Here is a 22094-nt window from a genome sequence, read left to right on the forward strand (position 1 = left end):
AATGGCCTGTCACCGCAGAACCTTAAAGAGGATTCCGACAGTAAACATTCCAACCTCACGAGACACAGTAAGACAACCGAAGCCGAGTACAACATAAAAATGCAGTAAGAGGACCAGGAGACGAGAAGGTAGGTTCTAGGTGTATTTATTAGTAGCTCTCCAAGCGGACGGGGATCCCTGCCTGTCGTCCGTCTCAACTGCCTCACAGGAATGGCCTGTCACCGCAGAACCTTAACCCCTTGCATGCTGATGACGGCCCCCAGCCATCATGCACTACAGTGCTCGTGTGCTGATGACTGCTGGGGGCCGTCATGAACCCGCCCACTCAATAAAAGTGCCGCACAGGCGCAGAATCGCGGCAGCATGCAAGGGGTTGAAGAGGATTCCGACAGTAAGCATTCCAACCCCACGAGACACGTTAACACGACCGAAGACAAGTACAACATATCCCCATTCGTCATAACAAATAAAACAACAGAAAAGAAGATGAAACAAGCAAAGCAAAACATTGTGAAAATAAACATGAAATGAATCCATATATAATGTATAAAAAACTTTAGATAAAACATATACATCACGTATAATATCACATACTTCCATAGAAATGCAAATATTTTAAGTCATAACAAAGTCATCACATTTTCTTGCTACTTGACACAACCTGGCAGGTAAATGTTGCTTGAAAACAACATCACTAACACAACCACCCACCCCCTTGCTTTTGACAACAGGAGGTGAGACTACCTTCGAATGAGATAAATCGTAATTTTTCTTGTACAAAGCTAGCCTTAGAAAATTCAATTTTTGACCATTTTCTAGAACCACATGCCATTTATGAACTTCTTTTACATTCATAGGGTCAGAAAATTTATTCGGACCACTTTCTCTTTTACCACACTTCATTTTGATTAAGTCACCAACCTCAATGTTACCAACATGTTTTGTTTTTGTAACTTTAGTGTCACATTCATGCATCAAAAAAGGTGTCAATTTAGTTTTTGGTAATCTGCCTCTCATCCGCCAGTAATGCTATGCACAGTGGTGTTGTGGGCCCACACCATATCTTGTACACACTTTTGAACATTCTGCCGTCCTTGTATAGCCAATTGAATTGCACCCTTAACCACTCTATTCATACGTTCTACTATACCTTTTCCCTGAGGGTTGTACAGTGAAGTACAAATGTGTTTTATACCATTATGCTGAAGGAAATTGCGCATGACATGAGAGGTCAATTGCGTACCGTTATCAGTGATTAGAGTGTGTGGAAAACCTTCTCTCATAAAGATAGAGTTAAGACTTTCAATGACTGTAAGAGTAGTGATATTTCTTAAAATTTTTACCTCAAGCCATTTGGAAAAAACATCCACCAAAACCATACCAAAACACAAATCACCAGAAACAAATTCTAACGGACCAATAAAATCAAGGCAGACTTTTTCCCAAGGTAGACCATCACTGCTAGAAATAGACCCCATACATTTGGAATTGATTTTGAATCGTTTCTCACTTTCTCTACACAAGGAACAATTTTCAACCCATCGGTTGACGTGTTTATCAAGGTCTGGCCACCAAAATTGACTTTTTAAATGTTTGGTAGTGTTGGTTTGCCCAAGATGTCGTTTGTGAGCTAGTAAAAATAACTTCTGTCTGAGAGTACTAGGAGGAATAAATGTCTTGCCCCTTTTAATCAAATCATCAGAAACTCCAATTCTGAGTTCTTTTTGTAATTTAACATAAGTGCGTAGGGAAGGTTTCTCTAATCCTTCACGTTTCCATCCTAAACGAATAGAACTAGCTAATTCACAATAGTCAGAGTCATTAATAGCAGCTTGGTGCCATTCTTCTTTAGAAATGGATTTGAACTCGTCCACACCCACATCTTCAATGCTAGCCACTAAGCAAATTACTTCGTCATCAAAATTAAAAAACATCTTTCTCTGGTAACGGAAGTCTTGATAAACAGTCTGCCAGAACATTTTTCCAACCAGTAATATATTCTGTTTTATAAGTAAACTCCTGTAATTTTGATGCAAACCTCATCAAACAAGGTGAACCTTTATCAGCACCACCCGGGCTGAGAATTCTAATCAAAGGTTTATGATCAGTTCTGAGATTAAAGTAGTTCCCCCAAATATATGTTCGAAAATAATGCACACCCCAAGCTGCAGCCAGAGCCTCACGCTCGATGACTGCATAGTTTCGTTCAGAACTATTGAGTGTACGCAAAGCAAACGCAACAGGTTTCTCAACACCCATTTTGTTCTGCGACTAAGCTGCACCAATCCTGTGAGCACCTGCATCAACAGTAATGAAAATGTCTTAACCAGATTCAAATGGTGTAAGAATACCAGCATTGATAATTTCGCTTTTGATATTCTGAAAAGTATTTTCTTGCAGAGTGTCCCAGGAAAATGGTGCCCCTTTCCTCAAAAATTGCCTTAAAGCCTCAGTTTTGTGTGCAAAGTTATCTACAAACTTTGAATAATACTCTATTAGCCCCATGAAGGACTTTAATTGTTCTTTTGTGATAGGTGTAGCTACATCTCTGATGGCATGTAACAAATCCTCTTTAGGTTGCACACCTGCTTCGAAAATGGTGTACCCTAAATAATCTACTTGTTTAGCTAAGAACAAACATTTATCTTTCCTTAATGTAAGACCAACATTTTGTAGAGAATCCAAAACATTATCCAACGTAACATTGTGTTCAGCAAGATTTTTACCAGTGATGAGAATATAGTCTTGAAAATAATGAACATTGGTGAAGCTTTTAAGAATGTGATGCAACATACGCTGGAAAACGCTAGCGGCTGAGGCTAGGCCGAAAGGTAATCTTTTGAATTGAAATAATCCTTCCAACGTAAGAAAAGCTGTTAATTTTCTAGAGTTAGGAAGCAAAACAACATGATGATAGGCTGATCTTAAATCAAGTTTTGAAAAAAATGTTGCCTTATCCATTAGTAAAACCATTTCAGAAATGTTAGGGAGATGAAAACTATCAACAATGATGTTTTGATTTAGGGATCTATGGTCCACACAAAAACGAAGTTTGCCATCCTTTTTTTTAGTGACGAAAATCGGAGAAAGCCATTCCGAGACTTCAATCTGTTCAATAATATCTTGCTTTTGCATATCAAGCAACATTTCTTTGACTTCCTCACGGACCGAAATGGGAATTTTCCTGAGGGGATGTTCAACAGGAATGGCATCCTTCTTAAGTTTTATTTCATGTTTGTACCCTGACAGTTTCCCTAATTCAAGACGAAAAATATTTTGAAATTTAGACAAGATTGAATCAAGACTGGGATAATCTTCAATGACCAATACATGCTCAGAAGATCTAGGATCAATGATTATGTGTAAGTCATGTTGTTGTGTCCATCCTAGAATTGCCGGCCAGTAGCATTTCTCCCTTTAAGTTCAAATTTGGTTTCCATAACACCTTTAATATCAATGGTTTCACCACTATAGCCCTTAGGAGAGACGTCGGGAAGAGATAATGTATAATCAGGCCAACATTCTTTAAAAATACGAAAAGGAATTATGGTAAGCATAGAGCCTGGATCAACCAAAAGGGATAGAGACACACCATTCAAAGTGAATGTTGCTTTGGGTCTGTGTAAGGTACCAGTAACACTATCTTCAATACATAAAGACATCTCAGAATAAATGGTTTCATCATCAACAAAAACAACTCTGTTCTTTCTAGAGTTATTACAAACAGCACTTAGATGACCCTTTTTTCCGCAACTTTAACAAGACTTATCCCTTGCAAAACATCCAGCAAAGTCCGCAGCATGATTTACACGGAATAGAGTCAAAATATTGAGTTTTTATTATCAACTAGACATAATATCGAGTAAAAAATATAGAATGGACATAATATCGACTAGACATAATATAGACTACCAAAATATCGACTAGAAAATTTTAATATCGAATAGAATGGACATAATATCGAATCAAAAATATAGAATGGACATAATATCAACTAGACATAATATAGACAACAAAAATATCGAATTTAAGGTAAGTTAATATTAATTTTTAATTTTTGTGTAATATAATTCTGTAGCGGGTTGTGGGTTTATAGGGGAATAGGGTGGGAAGTAATTTAATTATAATTAATAAATATGTTATTTTATTTATTGGCATTTATTTAGAATTAATTGTTAATTAATTATTAATTGGCAATTAATTAAAATAAAATTGGTAATTAATTTTACTGGATTAATTGATAAATATGTTAATTTTAGTAATTTATTTTCTGTTGTGGGTTTATAGGGGAATAGGGTGGGAAATAATTTAATTATAATTAATTAAATGTTATTTTATTGGTATTTATTTAGAATTAATTATTAATTAATTATTAATTGATAAATAAAATATAATTGGTAATTAATTTTAATTGATTAATTGATAAATATGTTAATTTTAGTAATTTATTTTCTGTAGCGGGTTGTGGGTTTATAGGGGAATAGGGTGGGAAGTAATTTATATATAATTAATTAAATGTTATTTTATTTATTGGTATTTATTTAGAATTAATTGGTAATGAAATATTAATTGGTAATTAATAAAAATATAATTGGTAATTTATTGTAATTAATTAATTGATAAATATGTTACTTTTATTACATTATTTTCTGTAGTGGGTTGTGTGTTTATAGGGGAATAGCTTGGGAAGTAATTTAAATGTAAGTAATTATATTTTTAAAATATTTTTTGTGTCTAATTTTTATTTATTTTTATATTGTAAATTAATTTATTGGTAATTGGTAAATAATTAGTATTAGTAGGTAATTTTTATTATTAGTTCATTTGTATTTGTAATTTTAATTGATTAATTAATATATTTTATAAAATTGTAAAATATTTTAATTATTTTGTAATTGGTATTAATATTTGTTATTTATAATTATATATGAAATATTTACTTTCCCTACTATTGCACTCACTGGAGTGGGAATAGTAATTTTTACCCCTACGCTATCCAATGTTTTTCCTAATGCTGCACTCACTCGAGTGGGAATAGTAATTTTTACCCCTACGCTATCCAACGCTTTCCCTACTGGTGCACTCACTGGAGTGGGAATAGTAACTTTACCTCTACGCTATCCAACGCTTTCCCTACTGTTGTACTCACTGGAGTGGGAATAGTAATTTTTACCCCTACGCTATCCAACGCTTTCCCTACTGTTGCACTCACTGGAGTGGGAATAGTAATTTTTACTCCTACGCTATCCAACACTTTCCCTACTGTTGCACTCACTGGAGTGGGAATAGTAATTTTTAACCCTACGCTATCCAACGCTTTCCCTACTGATGCACTCTCTGGAGTTGGAATAGTAATTTTTACCCCTACGCTATCCAATGCTTTCCCTACTGTTGCACTCACTGGAGTGGGAATAGTAATTTTTATCCTTGCGCTATCCAACGCTTTCCCTACTGTTGCACTCTCTGGAGTGTGAATAGTAAATTTAACCCTCTCAGTATCCTACAGAAAAAATATTGTATATGTTTTGTTAATAATATGTATATATATATATATGTTTTAAAATTATTATTATTATTTTTTTAGTTACATTCATTATTTATTAATTTTAAGTTTATTTAAGTATTTTAAGTATGTTTAAATTAATTATATTTATTATTATATTACTTTTAAATTACTTTTAAGATATTTAAATAATTCGATATTTTGACTGTCTATATTTTTTCCTATCAATATTTTGGAGTCTATATTTTTGTACTTACCTGTTTGTAGATAGGAAGTAGATAGTCTGGCATTCTATATTTTTACCTCGATATTTTGGCAAGTCGATATTTTGACCATCGATATTCTGTCAGTGATCCGATTTACACTACCACTTATATAACATCCCTTGAATTTGCTTTTGTAGTCACTAGATGTTCTTGGTTTTGACTTCAAAGGTTGCGTAGCTTTCACTTCAGAATTGACAGGTGAATCTTTCTTGGAAATGACGTTTACAGATTCTTCTTTCTTAAGTTCCAAAGAAAGCTTTTCTTGCATGCATTTGTCGGATTCTTCTACTACTTTAGCAATGGTGATGGCTTTAAGTAAAGAAGGATTTTTTGCAGCCCATAATTTTTCTTGCATTCTCTTATTTTTACACTGCACAATGAGTTGGTCACGAATTAATTGGTCAGACATGTTGCCGAAATCACATTTTAGAGCTAACTCTCTTAATCAGGTGACCATTTGATCCACAGTTTCCTTGCATTTTTGAGGAATAGTGTAAAATTTATGGCGTTTAATGACAATGTTAACTTGCTTCCCAAAATATTTCGCCAGTCTTTGCTTAACTTCGATGAAAGGGTTATCAATGGGTTCACCATCAGCACCAATGATTTCTGGTAGGAATTTGAAGGCATGTTGACCAGCTTTGCCTAAAGAGTTTAATAAAATGGCTTTTTTTCTAGATGCTTGGAATCTGAGACCATCATAGCTTCCAAATACTTTTCAAAAATGCCAATCCACTCTTCCCATTCAATATCAGGTGTATCGCCTTCAGCTAAAAATTAAGGTGGAAGAGTAATGGTTTGTGAAGCTGCCATATTAATAAAAATAATATATATAAATAAATATGACACCAGTAAAGTGAGTGATTGAACAAACAAGTGAATTGTGCAAGGCGTGTATTCAATATAAAGTGAAAGCTGGTAGAAAATTCACAACGAGAAGGGTAATTTAGGCCTCAATATTTTTATATTGCTACCTCCTTTATCAAATGCCCCAAACAGTGCACTGCGGGCATAACCTTTATACACACAGGCACTGTTCTAACAGGTTAGCTACTTTTTCCATCTGACCAGAGATCCCATAACTCAAACCCTACATTTCGTCTTCGAGAATGACATCTTTAAAAACTCTGCTACCGCTGCCAATTTTTATTATTATTCATATTAATATTTACATAATAAAACAAGAGCCAGTCGGAACTCTAACTAAAACAGACTGACGAGTTAGAGTACTGGACTAGGGAGGTATCGCCCTAGAAGGACAGGCCAACGGAAAAGAATGAACGGACGTCCCAGAAGCAGCCCGAGCTGCACGTGGACCTTCATATAGGCCAATGGGAGAAGCGGTCTTAAAATGAACGAGAGTGCTGCCTTCCTTCTTTAAAGAAGAACAGCAAGGAACCACAGACACCATGACTATATAGCACTAGTGGCATATGTACCATCCAGCTAATGGTTTAGGACATTGGCAAATTCTGGTATTTAGTCTTCTATTATAGTTTAAGACTTAGTTTTGAAACAAGATCAGTAAGTTATCATTCATTCCCCTGAGGCACGCCCAAGATGCATGTTTCCTTTGGGTATTCCTTAACTCCACACCCAGACAGTTGTTGCATCAAATTGAGTACATCTAAGATATAAGAAAGGTAGTGTTTCTAGTACAGAAGCACCATTTTCAGCCCTCCGCTGCTGTGCGGAAGAGTTTCTTGCAAAATGCATTTCCCAAACTGCTGCATTTGTTTTAGATTGTTAAGCGGCAGCTTTAAAAAACGCATAGGGGGAATTGATTTTTCACATTGAAGCAGAGATTTTAGTTGGGAACATCTTTTAAATAAAACCATTTTGGGCTAAAGAAATCAAAATCAGATCTTTTGCATGTATGTTGAAGGCAGCCGACATTAGTTTGTGAGGTATTCTTTCCTGTATCTCTCATTCATTGGCTTCCATTGGTTCTTCAATTGTCTGCTGCCATATCTCAACGCTCTCTGGTTCCAAACTCCTTTTGCAACTTTTTAATAACAGCATGGGTGGCTTTTAGGGAAGAAAGTTTGCCATATGTTGTGATGACTGGAGTGATGTGCTTTTCTTTCTTTTTCTAGAGTGTGTATATAAAATAGGTTACTCTATGGCAATAGATTCAACAATGTGGACGGACCCACTGCTGAATATTTCAGGTTTATTGACTCAGTATAAAGCAACAGAGTATAAACATCCAATGGATGGAAGACCAGAGCAGGTTAGAATGGAGGGAGATCATCCTTGATGAATGTGTGACTACAGGAGGCTCCCCCTTTCAGGATCGATCAGATTTTTTTTACTGAGCTGGTATTTCAACCAGTAAGTTGGTCTGTAAGTACAGCTACACCACTACATACACAGCACACCTTAGTGTGTGTGCTGATATTTCACTCACGTGGCTATCTACAATTTTGTAGCCACTTCTCTTTTTCACGTCTGTTTTAGTCCTGAAGAAAGCCTCGCGAATATCGGAAAGGCTGAAACATGTCGACCTACACTTAGGGGATATTGAAGACCCATTTTCATCTTCACCATATCCCGCCTCTGATTTTAAACTTGTTCTAGGACCCTACAAATAAAGCATTTCCCATTGGGCTATCCCAGAGAAACTTTTAACCTCACCACGCCTTGAGCACACACCTCACTAACAAAACAAACAGCTCTGCTGTAATTTAGGCGTTGAAGCACAGCTGGGTTGCATTCAGCAGCCCAGCTGGGAACCAATTGATGAAGCATGCCTCCAACTAGGTTGGGGGATGAGGCTTCTTCTTACAAATCCATTGGATGTTTATACTCTGTATGTTTATACTCTGTTTACACACTGTCCCGTTGATTTCTAAACACTTTGGCAATTGCCACTATTATAATTGGATCTAGCTCAAATGGATCAAAAGTTACAAACACATATGGCGACTCGTGTTCCTGTGTACCCGACGACTTTTCACTAAGGTTGACTGGTCATCTTTCATTTGCTTAATGCTACATTTGGGTGTTCACAATTCCACACCACACATTACCATTCCACACCACATCATTTGTCAACACATCACATAATTCAATTCAACAACTCATTTACACAGCACACCACATACATCCAATCCACACCACAGAATACCACATCATGCCACAAAATTCAACACACCACATAATTAAAATCCACAACATTCCACGACACAACATAAAATGCCGTACCATATAATCACTCTCTATAACACACAACCCCTCTCCAAATAATTCCAGTACACTAAAAAACACATAATTACCATCCACATAATTCCACTGCAAACCACATCACATAACTCTACTACACACCACACAATTCCACAACTAACAATTCCAATCTAACTCACATATTTTCACTCCACACCACATACATCTACTCTACTCTATAACGCATAGGTAAAAGACATTCTCATTTACAATGCCAAACACTCTAACTCTCACAAATGCAAGCCCTATTGGCATTGCCAATGCTTGTTTCTTTTTGGAAGTAAAAGTGTCACCATCAATTGCTTCCAAATACTCCTCAATGCCCCCCTCCACTGTTGCCAATTTATTGGGGGAGTACCCGGAAATTGAAGAAATGGTGGGGTACCAATATTCTCTCCATAAGGAGACAGTATGTGGGTGAGTTGCTGCCACCACAGCTGCTGCTCATTGAATTCCAAAGTGTGTTTGTGCAAATTTAACCTGCAAATAGTATTTCACAAAAAAAACTAAAAACCAAAGAGCTACTCCCGCCAATACACAAGGATGTGCCTATGACGGAACGTGCAGGTAACAACTTCTAACAAACAGTCTTATTTTCACAGGTGTGCCCATCACTGATAACACAGGCAAGAGTGTAGGCATAACCAGAATACAATAGATAGGTTTTTTCAGGTGTGTCTGTCACCGACAGCTGGTGGAAGACCTTCAATATGCAGTTATAATGTGCAGTTTCGGTGATAAACAAGGGAGAATTCCCCAACCTAAAATGGCCGCCAATATTATTTTCCTATGGCTGGTTGGACAAAACTACTGTCCCAACCAACAAAAAATGGCTGCCACATTGCATACGAAGTTTGTATGTTTTGACAATCAGTTGGACACGTTTTGCTGCTGGTGGGAGAATTCCATCCCAACCAGGTAAGACGGTCACCATGATGCACATGCTATGCATGTGTTTCGAAAGCTTGTTGAGCTAGTAATGGAGTCACGTCTGAAAGCTTTGCCTGGCTCATTTTACACACTAAAATGCCACATATGAGCCGGATTACCAAGTAAGGTGCCTCACCTAGGATGAATGGGCAAGGATCGAATAAGGTTTACAGCACATCATACAACAGCTCCGGACTGCTTAATGTGCCGCACCAGAACTGCATTGAAGAACCGCATCGATGAAGATCTATATTCAGAGGAGCACGTTGAAGTTGACAGCAGCTTGTCGCCACTGAAAAGAAGCAGCAATAGTACACGGAAGGTTGAAACAGCAGTTTTATTTTCCATCAGCATCAAACACTTTATTAAAGTGTAACATTAATGCAGTAGGTATACTGGGCTAATGGTTTTAAGGTTTCGATATAGCTTAGCCCACGATGATCTATGTTGTGTTGTTAGGAAATTGCTTCTTATTCTTCTAGAGCTCTTTCTTCTATTTGTCTCTGTTCTTCCTCATCTAGGCTCTAAATGGTCCTCCGTCTACCACATACTTAAATTGGCGCAGACATCCCCTGCTTTCTTATACCACCCGTCCTGCTTCCATACAAATGTCCATTCTTGCTTACCACCTACTCTTTGTTGGGACTAGTGGATTATCCCGTTCTATAGCTATATGCCTGTTAGTTTACACATGTGCCAGTTTACAAAACAGTAGTTTGCTCCATTTGCCTTTCCTTCCCTTCCTCCAGGGAGCTCCCTGTTCAGTAGGTAGGGGATCACATCACAAAAAGTTCAAAGAGGAAGGTCCTTCTAGGAATCCGACTTGCTACTGTGCCGTCATTTGGCGCGGACTATAAATCATGGCATGGACTCGGGACCAATCCAACAAGGTCAGGAGTGGCGAGAAAATATATATATATTTAGTAAAGACTGTTTCATAGATGGCAATAAGCTGGCAGCTTGCACCTGTTACCTTTGCCAGCGCTTGCTTTTTGTTTATTACCAGCAGTTGTACTTTTTCGGCTGTGGTGGTCCTTTTATTAGCTGTTATCTGCTGAAAATCTTAAAATTCCATTAGCAGGAATTGTTGTGTTCCACCAGAAGCATATTTGAGCCCGCGGCGATGCATTTCCACCCCATGTCCTCATTACTTCCGAAGTGTGCCTGTTTAGCAGTTATTTGGAGCTCCTATGTGCTTTACAGGTTCTAGCCAAAAAAAGAAAATGGTGGACAGATTTCCATATACCTGCAAAATACAAACGTTTTGGAAACAAAGCCAGAAATCCTCATAGGAGTACAATTCGAGAATGATTAAACTATTTTCTCGTGGGTTCCTGTTGGTCTTAGTTGAATGTTGTAATACCAAACTATTGAAATTTCAAAAAATGTGTAATTAACAATGCTTTTTCCACTAAGCACAGCAGTGAATTTAGTCCATTATAAGATTCTTTAAATAATATTCACATGTTTACTGCAACTGTAATAAATTACGGACTATAAAATAGGTATAGATAACAATAAATGGCTTTCCGGTTCTAAAATGTTGCATTTTCCTATTTTCTTGAAGGTGCACACTGATGCAAATCTTCCCAGGAATGATCAGACCTTTCCAGAATGGAATATTGTAAGTATGATTTTATACTGCACAGAAAAGTTGAATATCTTTTATTTTTCAGAAAAGGAGATTGTTTCTGCATGCGAGCATTAAAATGCACAGTATTTCGCTTCGAAGTGTGTTCCTGTTGTTGGACGCTTGGGTGACTCAAAATGTGATCACAAGTAATGTCACGCGTAGCGGTTGATGCTGTCAAACAGTGGGGGAACTTAATCATCTCGAACGGTCCCACAGCAGTGCTTCTCGCGGACCTTCAGCCAGCAACATCTAGCCGAATCTTTAACAAGTTTAAACCCACTCTTGGCTTGGAAAACAAAATAGAAAACCTGATTCAAATTACCATCGCACCTTTAACTTTGTAGACAGTGGTCCTATTGAATTATGATATTTGGAAACTACAGTAAGAACACTAATTAGAACAAACGTCAATTCATCTTTTGTACTATACCTTGCTGCTCCAAAGACGTTTGTGGGTTGTTTGCAAAACATAGTATGATCATTTTTGGAACATGTGCGCAAGAAACCCTAATGGTAGCCCAAGGGTGGTGGGTGTACAGTGCTTAATTTGTGCCGGTGTATGAAGGTGGAGCCCACCGGCGCTCATTTTTGGGGACTAGTAATTATTTTTCCTCTAAAGACTTTGATCCAGATAAAGAAAGAGTAACACAAAAGAAGAAAGAATGAAGAAGAGAAAAACAGAACAGTGACAAAGAGGGAAAGCAGAGCTAAGAAAGAACATTCAAGAGTGAGATCCTAGTGGATGAAAGAGGCATGCAGTGGAATCAAGAATCAAGTTTTGGTATTGGACACCCCAATCATCAATACTACCGCAGGAGGCTTCTGAACACAGCTTTGGGATCTACCACTTATTCTTTTAAAAAGTAAGCACAGGTGGTTGCCAAATGTTTTAACGTGCTATGGTTAAGCGCCTGTCAGACCGTGTCCTCCTGAGCACAGAGGACAAGGACTGCTGAGCTCTCTCAGAAGGAGACAGAAGGAAGTGCCTGGTAGCTAGTGCACAACAGAATAAGTCTGCAACAAAATGTGTCTGGCCCAAGCCACAATAGTTGTGGAAGAGCACACTGGTTCGCTTATGGCAGCTATCTGTAGCAAGTCTAGTTCGATTATCACACAAGTAGTGCAGCTGCAATGGATGACTGACTGTTTAGCACACGTTGTGTTGTACACAGAACCTTTAATAATATCTTAAGTAAATTATGTATATTTACAGTATAAGGAGTAAATAAGAAGCTTAGATAACACAGATGGGCACAGTAATGATATAATAAGTTACTAATCCTTCTATGAAAATTGTAACATTAGTTAAGAAACTGGTAATCAAATAAACAAGATGCAGAAGGCAGGGCCAGGCACCTGGCTAAACACTTTAAATACTGTTTGCAAGCGCATTATGTTTATAAATCTCAGAGCGCACGTGGAGCAAAAAACACAGAACCAATGCAGTTCATTAGTGATACGGTAGCACAGGGTTGACAAACAGCTAAAGTACACCTTATCGCTCAGGGAGCAACTGTTTGTCTCTGTTGGGGTGTTTGTAGGGCTCGCCAGAAGTCTGTGAACATGGCAGTGGTTGAGCCTGATTCTTTAGTATTCTGCCTCTGATCTTATGGTGAAATAGACCTGGCCTTACCCTCATGTCAGCATCTCAGATCATCTTAAGTTGACTTAAGACTTCCAAACAGCGTGAGTTAAGCGACATCAGGGTAGACTAGCAGAGTTTCAGGAGGGCTTCGATCCAGGGACTGGCCGTAGCGGGCACCGGGCAATCCCCCGGTGCGCCGCACGGGTGGGGCGGTTGTGGGCCCCTGGGGGCCGTTTTTGTTACAGGGCCGTTTTTGCAGCATCGCTGTAAAATCGGCCCTGTAACAAATTCGGCTGAAAACCGGCCCCGGCAAAGAGCTCGGCGGCACCCACAACCCCCCCTGTGGGGGGAGGGGGCAGCCGAGCACTTTGCCAGGGCCGGTTTTGGTTTCCAGTTCGGCCCTGCTTCGATCTTACTCGTAGCCAGCAAGAAACCAACACTAGCTCCACACTTACGATCTCTTAATTTTGCAAACAAAAGTGCTGTGGCCCTCGTCAGGAGGCCACCGGAGTTTGTACCACACATTGCCATTGTACTTATTCAACTACTAACCATCACACTGCTACAAGTGTGACAATTCAGACTGTTGGAGGCCGCCAAAGGTTTAAGAATGGCTTGGGTGGCTGGTAACACTTGTTTTTAATGTATATTGATTTAACAAACAACTCAACACCAGGCTGTTCGAGGCCCAATTTGAATACAAATCTAGCGGGTTCCTGTTGGGGTGCTGGGTTGGGGGACTTAGTCCCCAGCATTCCATGCGGCAGTGGAGGCAGGGATAGCCCTCCCGCTGCTGTAAAGGCCCAATTTGTATTTAAATCTACCAGCTATGCTGTTAGGCGGTTAGCTGGGGTGGGACCCAAGGGTAGGCACATCTGCGCCCGGAAGAAGCTGGACTAGGCTACCCCTGTAAACCGTGGATGAAGAGCTCTGAATACACAGACTGCCCAACCAAATGATATTACAAGGTGAAACGGGGCGAAGTAGCCAATACTTTAGACTCTTATTCGTCAAGGGCGGCAAATGCTCTTTCAAATGAGATTGCTATGACTGAATGCCGCCTTTCTCTAGGCGAAGGGAGGAGAGAACCGGACCTAGTAGAAGTGTCTCCAAATATGGCTATAGAGGCTCAAATAGATCTAACAACCCGAGAAGATCCCCCCCATGAGCTCATCCAATGTTTCCCTGCCGCAAGGCGAAATGGGCGCAACACCCCTGGGAGAACCTCCAGGCAAAAGAAAAAGGGGAGGACCGAAAGCCAAACCTAACAAGGCCCCAAATGCACCCCTTGTAGTGGACTTGGTTGTATTGACAAAAGATACACTTCCCAAAAATAATGATGATGTATATCAAAGACTATAGAAATTGTTTTTATCACAAATTCAACCAATTATATTAGGGTTAGAGAAAATAGAGGAGACCTGAGATGCTTTATCTATACAAGGATTGGTCAATGGTTATGTCGTGGCAGGGGGACCGAAGGTAACTGCTAATTTACACTCACTGAAGGAACCTGTGCAATTGGTCGGGGATGGGGGATGGGGGAAGGGAGCACCCCGTCATGCAATTACCTGGCACTACCACCCAGTGGGGAGTAGCAGGATCCCTATATCTAAGTCCTTCCTATGAAACAGAGCTAACATCATTTGCAGTGACACAGCAGCTTCCAATACAGAATATGAGACTCAATTTCCCATCTGAGATCAACCAGGGGGATAGAAAGAAAGGAGACACCCCAAGGCGAGGAAGGAGGCCACTCATTCTAGATCTCCCGCCCGCAGCTTGCCCCTATGTTATCATACCGGCAGACACTCCAGTATTGAGGGAGGGCCAGCAGAAGGCCACTGAACAACTTATGACCATAGCGCAGAATTGGTTGATGAAAACTAGGATGGAAGCTGAGGATTTCGCCAGGCATTTATTTGATCACGGCAAAGAGAGTCGAGTGTGTGGGACGATCTCTGAAATCCTTTGCGGGTGATTGTATTGTCTTCAAATTTAATGATAAAAGGGTGGCAGGGGACTTATTAAAGGCACTTCCCAATGTACCCCCTCCAGGATTAAGGATTCACTCCCTTCCTTTAGGTTACTTCTATAGACCCCTTAGCAGTCTCCTTACAAGATGGTGAAAAATAGAAATGTAACTTATCCTCCAACATTTCCCTCTTTACTAGATATGGAGAGATATGAAGTAAGAGTTGAAAACCGTTGTACCCCCCCTGCTAGAACTAGAATCTTGTGATTGACGAATAATGCCCCCATAATTTCTACCACAAATACATCCCTTATTAAAGTGGTTGAGACAGGGGTGGATAGGAAAGAGATACTCAATTGTAGTGTAAAAATAGCTACTTGGAATGTAGCTGGCCTCAAACAAAAATGGAAAAGTTAGACTGGATAAGCCTTGTCATAAATGCAATATTCTCTGCCTCCAAGAAACCTGGGAAACAGGCCGGATATTCTTAGAGGGATGTAGATCATTCCAAATGGCAGCAAATCCATCTTCAAGGTGCAGAGCGAAGGGCGGATTTGCGACACTAGTAGCAAATACATTAGGGCTAAATGTTAGGAAGTTTTTTAATCTTTCCCCCGATTTACACATTTTACTATGTGGAGGTCTAAGCGATTGGTATTGGCTGCTGAACAATTATTACAACAATAACTTTGCAAGAAACATGGCCTCAGTCGGAGGCCATCTGATAAGGGAAATAACTATGATCAGTGAAGAACATCGAAAATCTATCTATATTTTATGGCTGGGTGATTTTAATGTGAATTGTTGGATTTTATGACCGCATCTGTGTGCGGATTAGTTGATACAGAGGGACATGCACTTCTTCATTACACTCATAGTAAATATGGTAATTTGTTCAATACATTTTTAACAACTTTGAATCTTGAGATAATCAATATGCCTGATCCTGATACGAGCCTACACCAAAAGACATATGGGTGCGGAAGTAAGGGTCCACCATAGATTTTATTTTAGCATCAGAACCTCTTGTTGGAAGAATTACCTAAGCTCAACCATCTTTTTCTGCATTTAGTGATCATGCTGCTCTCTCCTGTAACATGGTATGGTCAACGAGTAATAGCCTTGCAGCAGATAAAGTACCTAAGCAAACTCTAGCAAGGAAGAATGGGTACTCACTAAAATAGGATAGGATTGGTAAAGATCGAGTGATTCCACTGATAATTTTTTTTTAACTGAGCGAGATCTTGATATGCTTAGATCCAGCCCGTGATCCGAAAGGCCTAATGATGGCATTTACTGAGATACTGGTTGAGGTAAAAAAATCGTCTGTCCCGGAAGAGTTCCCCCCACACCACCCCGCCAGTTGGGTGGTTTCATGCGACCTGCTCCAAGACTTTAAAAAACCTGCATGTGCCCTCAGAACTAGCCTAAGCGACCAAACACTTATGAAGGCCTTTTGTATAGCGTATAGGGAGGCACAGAAAGCAATAATTAGGGGCCTGCGGGAGGAAGCGTGGGAGAATCTGTCTCTCGCAGCGGTCACAAAAGATTCTAGGGATTTCTGAAGAGTTATTAATGCTCCATTTCTCGAAGATGACTACGATCCTACCTTAGACACCCACATTGGTGAGGATAAATGGATGGCTTATTTTGCTCATTTTTTTGGGGCTCCCAGTGTGCCCATAGAACCTTCCTTCAACTCCCTACAGTTATTCCATAAAGAGACCTTGGCCTTTGATATAGCAGAGGTGAGATTAGGCGAGGCGCAATGTAGCCCCTTAACACCATCGATGCTAGTGTTATTTTCCTCTTGTGCTGGAACTTGAGATTCCCCATTGTTCATGACGAGCTCAGCTCGTCATGAGTGTATGGAGGTGTACATCATGACGAGCTGAGCTCGTCATGAGCGTCCAAGGTGTTAAAGGCACCAGGCCCGGATGGGATCCCAACAGATTTATTTCTAGCACATCACGCTACTTTGACACCATTTTTAACTAATATTTGTAATACTATAAGGTGGGCCCACCAGCCTCATGGAATACTACGATAAGAATTGCCATCTATAAAAGGGGGATAAATTGAATCCGCAAAATTGTAGCCCTATCTCCCTTCTAGGTAGTACAGCAAAACTGATGAGACGACGCCTGCTGAACAGATTAGAGGATTGGACTACATAGAGGAATATCTTAATACCAGCACAATACGGTTTCCAAAAAGGAAAGGGGATAACAGACCAATGTCTTAATATAAGTTTGACTATAGCAAAATATACATTGTCAAAACTGGAGAAAATCTATATTGCCTTTATGGACTTATTGGCCGCTTTTGACTGCATTTCAAACCCCACACTATGGGCTATCATGGAAGAGATGGGCATTGATGCACCAATAATTATTTGGATTCGTTATATGTATGCCCAAGCTACTGCATGCGTTCCCTGTGGCAGGGATGGAGAATGCACTAGGCTTTTTCAGATAAAACTGGGTGTAAGACAGGACTGCGTTATTCCCCCCTTGTTATTTTTCATATACACTAATGGGATGCAGGCAGCCATGAGCGGAGCCACGAAAGATGTACCTATCTTCAACGCAACACCTCTTCCAATACTGTTTAACGCAGACCATGCTGTATTAGTTGCAAGAACTGGGGTGGCGTTACAGAAACTCATAGAGGCTTATTCAAATGTTATGACTTGTCTGGACCTTCATGTTAACGAAGCTAAATCTTATGTACTCGTGGCAGGGACATATACCAAAAGACTGCCATTGTTTCACATAGAGTCTCGTAGACTGGCAGTGGTGGACACCTTTACCTATCTGGGGTTAGTGTTTGACAGAAAATACACATGGTCAGACATGGTGGATAACAGAGCCCTAGCCATGGAAAGAAGTGTAAGGGCTGTTTTTAACTTTGTTAAGAAGCTGGGGTCTGAGGATTGATATAATAAAAAAAAGGTGTATGCCGCAAAATTAGTCGCTGTAGCATCATATGGAGCGGGATGTGAGGGATGGCAGCAATTGATCATCTACAAAGAATAGAGGATGGCTTTTATAAAAGATTATTGGCACTTCTAAGTAATTGTGGAAATTGTATTTGTCACGCTGATCTAGAGGCCCCATATATTTTAGATATTGTGAGACTTGCACCTATTCTGCTACGGCACTCGATCTGGAAGAGCGACACAGTAAGTCTGACCCAAAATATCACCAGGGACTGCCTGGCCCTAGACAATGTACATAAGATTACCTGGTTGCACTATGTTAAAGAAACCCTAGGAAGTGTGGGTTTAACAGACCCATATGTTAATCCATCAAGCTGTAGATCCGTGTCCAAAGAAAAAATTTAACAAATATTCTGAGAGAAGTCTGTAAGAGATCGAGTGGAAGCAAGTCCTAGTAAGATCTCTGTAAAGTTTTACCTCTTGTGCCCCCTTTCCACCCAGGTTGGCAAATCATATCTTGTATCTGTGTCAAATCCTCAACAACGTGTTATCCTCGTTAGATTCCGTTTGAACTGTATACCTCTAATGATGGGCTTTCCTAAGAATACTTATTCGCTAAATGGCCTGCCAGTTTGCCCTTGCGATAAACGGTCAGCCCAGTATGATCTGCGCATATTGTTTTTTTATTGTAGTTTTTATGACTTACATTGAATAAGGTATATTCTCCCCTTTCTGCGTAAACTTCATTTCAAACAATGCCGTCCCATGCTTTATATTATAAAACAACTGTCTAATCCTTTTGTCTGTTATTCTACGGCATCATTCTCATGGTTCTCCCTGACTAATAGAAGGGCCATGACAAAATGGGAGAGCGAAGGATAAAAGGGAGACGAATGTGTTTAAAACTCTTGCACAATGCACTTTATATTCTCATGGTGATTGTATTTTTAACTTGTGGATTTTATGTGTGGATTTTAATTCTGTCTCACGAGGCATTTTATATGATGTGTGTGTATATATACTTTTATAGGAGATATGCATTGTTAACACTGTAAAATAAAGATCTTGAATGAATGAACTGGTTTTCTGCTCATCTTTAAACTACACATACAGCGCCAAATGTGGCAGCTTTCATAAGTGCAGGTTAGCTGCAATTAAGTGCCGTGCCCAGTGCCGGAACCACCGGCTCAAATTAAGCACTGCCCACAGGTCCAAGTTCAAAAGATAAGTGAGCTCTGGGGTAGCTCCAGTTTATCATTTCAAAATTAGCAATCATACAGATGCTCACTGTCTGTCAATGTCTGTTGCACACTTAAAATTCGAATGTACTGCCAAGCAGGATAGGTCAGTCTTTCCTTTCTTATGGGAGGAGTCCCAGTAATCATCTCACTAGAATGCAATGAGAGGTACCTGCCGGTGTACAGGTGAGCCTATGAGCTGCTACTTTTGGAGGAAACTAGATTCCTACTAGGCAGGCTGCTACACAATTTAGATTGGTCACTGATTAGGTAATACATGATAATTATGAATTTTTAGGCCCTCTACTATGCCTTTAACAACAGTGGCAGATTCAAGCTGTGGCAGACTGTGTTAGACCTGCATGCCAAACCTACAGAAGTATGCTATTCAGCAGTAGTACGGATTGGGCTAAATGGTCTGATGACTGCACTGTTCGGTACTTGCATACATGGGGCTGCATCAGAGCTTTGTCACTGCACTCCTAGATTTTAATTTGTACGTAAAGTGTGCTGCAAATTTAGTGATCCGTCTCAAAGCAGATGTGCCTCAAGGTGGCCCTGTGTCTATTTAGGACTTCACGTTACAAGGTTTAAATGCAAAGGAAGGAGAAGAAAGCAGAAGCTGATTTCCATAATACTCTAACACTAGGCCCAAACAAAAGACCAATGCTCAATATTTGGGCAAGATGATGTTCCCTACTAGGGACACAGTATTATCGCCTACTTGATCAATTCAATAGGAAGGAGACATTTGTGAATAGTAGACTCAAGATGTATTGAAAATATCCCACATTTACCAGAAAGTTGAAATTATGAGGAACCATAAAGTCCTAGCAACTAGGACAGAAACGCTGGAGAACAGCAGAACGATTCCAGGTCCCCTTGTCTCTACTAACGAATGACCCACTATCACCATATCAAACTGGACCATGGATGAATTGGGAATGGATAAATAGTAAAGCCTTTCACATGTGGGCAGATGCCACATAATTAAACCATTATTTTAAACAGACAAGGGAACCCGTTGAATAACCAAGGACCCCGGGTATCGATTATTTTTTAAAACAATGGTCCTTAAGTGAATGATACACAGAACAAATAACACATAGACCTTAATGGGTACTATAGACATTCAATGCCCAGCTGGACAGAGAATTTAATAAGCAATGTATTTAGAGAAATCTTATACATAGGAAGTGACACATACATAGAGCGGGACACAATCCTGCAACCGACATGGGAAAAAGAATACAGAAAAACATATAACGCAAACAACATAAGGAGTTTTTCAGACAACAGTAGAGCTATAGTTGCTTGGTGAAGTCATAGAGTTAAGCAAGCTAACCATCAACAGTAGCCACAACTTCTATAGAAATCAAACAAAAGTGGTACTGATTTTTGTCGACAACGTTTCGATCCCAAGCTCTTATGATACAGGGATCATCATCGGGACTATGTAAATAGAGTCCCTGGAGCTTAACTATGCCTCGCGGGGCCGAGGTTGGTTGTCAAGGCAGCAGATGGACGGTAACAGTGCTGGTAATGACGCGGTGAGTCAATTACTGTTACCACGATGCTGTCCGCGATGGAGGGGCATCGGGTTTTGCTTTGATTGTCAAGAGGTTTTCAGACCATGTGCAAGATACGTCAACTTGCTCTTTGTGGCTGGTAATGATGCGGTGAGTCAATTATCGTAACCGCGATGCTGTCCGCGATGGAAAGGCATCGGGTTCTGCTTCGATTGTCAAAGGGTTGTAGGAGGGTGTGCGAGATGCGTCAGCTCACTCCTTGTGGCTTGATAAGAGATGCGTGGATGCGAATACGGTTCACTCGCACGATAACTGTCATCGTGCGAGTGAACCGTATGCGCATCCATGCATCTCTTATATATGTATGTATGTATCTGTATATATATATATATATATATATATATAATTTTTTTTTAATACCCATGCACCCCAAAACATAAACCCACCCTGACCCCTAAAAATACTCCAGCACCCTTAAACCCAAACCCACCCTAAACCCTAAAAATGCCCCTGTACCCAAAACCCAAACCCACCCTAAACCCTAAAAATACACCCTGCACCCCAAAACCCAAATCTACCCTGAACCCTAAAAATACACCCTGCACCCCAAAACCCAAACCCATCATAAACCCTACAAATACACCCTGCACCCCAAAACCCTAACCCACCCTAAACCCAAAAAATGCCCCTGTACCCCAAAACCTAAATCCACCCTCAACCTTAAAAATAACTCATTTACCCCAAAACCCAAACCCACCCTAAACCCTAAAAATGCCCCTGCACCCCAAAAACCAAACCCATCCTGAACCCTAAAAATACACCCTGCACCCCAAAACCAAACCCATCCTGAACCCTAAAAATACACCCTGCACCCCAAAACCTAAACTCCCCCTGAACCCTAAAAATATCTCCTGCACCTCAAAACCCAAACCCACCCTAAACCCTAAAAATGTCCATTTACCCCAAAAACGAAATTCCCCTTAAACCCTAAAAATACCCCAGTACCCCAAAACCACCCTGCAACATATAAAAACCCTGTGCCCCAAAATCTGTACTATCCCTGAACCATAAAAATTTCTCCTGCACCCCAAAACCCAAACCCACCCTAAACCCTAAAAATGCTCCTGTACTCCAATACCTAAATACCCCCTTAAACCCTTAAAATACCCCATCACCCCAAAATCCACCCTGAACCCTAATACCCCCCTGCACCCCAAAACCTCAACTCACCCTGATCCCTAAAAATATATCCTGCACCCCAAAACCTAA

The 22094-nt window shown here is 40.0% G+C and overlaps 1 protein-coding gene across 2 annotated transcripts in view; it reads left to right on the top strand.

The window, feature by feature from the left end:
- ASPHD2 (aspartate beta-hydroxylase domain containing 2) overlaps positions 1-22094 on the top strand; it is a 221069-nt gene that overhangs the window by 146170 nt on the left and 52805 nt on the right. For both annotated transcript variants that reach the window (XM_086943136.1, XM_086943137.1), the window contains exon 2: positions 11492-11548. The gene's annotated coding sequence lies outside the window, so the exon portion shown is untranslated. The remainder of the gene's footprint in view (positions 1-11491; positions 11549-22094) is intronic.

This window comes from Lissotriton vulgaris, chromosome 11 (genome assembly GCF_964263255.1).
Source record: "Lissotriton vulgaris chromosome 11, aLisVul1.2, whole genome shotgun sequence".
Taxonomy (NCBI): Eukaryota; Metazoa; Chordata; class Amphibia; order Caudata; family Salamandridae; genus Lissotriton; species Lissotriton vulgaris.